Here is a 2,500-nt window from a genome sequence, read left to right as displayed (position 1 = left end):
CTACAAACAACAGACATATATATATATATACCTACAAACAACAGACATATATATATACCTACAAACAACAGACATATATATATATATATATATATATATATATATATATACCTACAAACAACAGACATATATATATACCTACAAACAACAGACATATATATATATACCTACAAACAACAGACATATATATATATACCTACAAACAACAGACATATATATACCTACAAACAACAGACATATATATATATATATACCTACAAACAACAGACATGTATATATACCTACAAACAACAGACATATATATATACCTACAAACAACAGACATATATATATATACCTACAAACAACAGACATGTATATATACCTACAAACAACAGACATATATATATACCTACAAACAACAGACATATATATATATACCTACAAACAACAGACATATATATATACCTACAAACAACAGACATATATATATATACCTACAAACAACATACATATATATATATACCTACAAACAACAGACATATATATATATACCAACATACAACAGACATATATATATATACCTACAAACAACAGACATGTATATATACCTACAAACAACAGACATATATATATACCTACAAACAACAGACATATATATATATACCTACAAACAACAGACATATATATATACCTACAAACAACAGACATATATATATACCTACAAACAACAGACATATATATATATACCTACAAACAACAGACATATATATATATATACCTACAAACAACAGACATATATATATATACCTACAAACAACAGACATATATATATACCTACAAACAACAGACATATATATATATACCTACAAACAACAGACATATATATATATATATATATACCTACAAACAACAGACATATATATATATACCTACAAACAACAGACATATATATATATATATACCTACAAACAACAGACATATATATATACCTACAAACAACAGACATATATATAAACATACACACATACATATGTACCACACCTTCCCTCTTCTCTCTTGGTTTCGGCGTGACAAACTAGATCGCTCTGACAGAAAGATCGATAGAGAAATGGCACAGGCTGACACAATCAAGCTACCCCATTAGTATGAAAACAAATCGTGTATTTGCATTTTAGAAAGGTAGATATAGAAACAGAAATGCAGAGAAAGATACATATTGTTATATACACCTAAACATACTGTTATTATCATACAACAAAAATATTTTTATGTAATAGAAAAATATTTTTGTTGTATGATAATCTAATGATATAGTTTATGATATAATAGTAATAACAACAATAATAAACGAAAAACAGATGATAATATTGACAATAGTAGCAGCAATGATAATAATGATGTTGAGAATGATGATAATGATAATATTGCTACAAACACCCAAACATTTATGATACAGTAAACAGATTAGAGTTCTAGTCTTGAACATTATGTAACTGTGTAATAGCATTCGCATGATATACTATTTCAGGAGGCCGTCGCGACGTATGTTTTCAAAAATACTCGAAAAAAATGAAAAAAGAAAAAAAATCTGTAATCTAGTAGGCTTTGGCAATCCCGTGATGTAATAGTTTTGCTAAATATGTAAAAATAAAGGAGTTATAACAAAATCTCTGCCTGCCGCTCCGATGTTTACTTTGTCGCGTCCGTGCAAATATACTCGACAATTTATTTTTTTTTCGATTTATTTTGGCACTCTCTGGTGGCTAGCTGGCAACTCTGTTTACCCATCAGCTGATCGCCAAGACTGGGACTCTGGAAGACAAAACGTTGCCACCTTCTACCTCCACGTCATCATCTCGCAGATGTACGCCCTCATCACATACTAAGAGGACACAACTGGTGGTAAATGTTATTTTTGTAATTGATAAACATGATATAATAAGAAATAATTCTCAATCACAGCTGCAGCAGTTGTTTATACGTATAAAATACCTCATGCACTTAGTACTTTGCAAAAGGGGGGGAGGACCAGGTACCAGCTACACTTCAGAATACCAGGTGAATGCCATAGAATGCAGCAAGATCGACGCAGTGATAAGAATTCTAATTAAAAAAAAATCTAGACTACTTGGGCGATTCTAATGCGGTTTGGATCATTTGAAAGCTGAATAAATTTGCGATGGTTTTGTTAAACACGATTTTCCTTTTAGATAATAGAAATCCATATATTACATCTTATATTCATAAGACTGAACATTCAGACAAAAAATAAATTCCCACTAAACTAAAAAGGAAATTTTAAAATCCGGTCATAATTGCCGAATTTCGTTCTCGAGTCCGACGGCCCCCTTCAACAGGACAGTCATACCACTTTTACGTAACCCCGTCAAAGGACACACCTAAAAATACACAAACATACAGAAACACACTAACATTTTAACGGAGATTCACTCACAGGGGTACGATGTAACTCAAAGAGAGATGCGAGAGGAGAGCAGGTAACTAGAGGGAGTAAAAG

The sequence above is a fragment of the Penaeus vannamei genome, chromosome 29, assembly GCF_042767895.1.
Source record: "Penaeus vannamei isolate JL-2024 chromosome 29, ASM4276789v1, whole genome shotgun sequence".
In the NCBI taxonomy this organism is placed as follows: domain Eukaryota; kingdom Metazoa; phylum Arthropoda; class Malacostraca; order Decapoda; family Penaeidae; genus Penaeus; species Penaeus vannamei.
The sequence above is the reverse complement of the archived record's forward strand: the minus strand, read 5'-3'. Positions refer to the sequence as shown.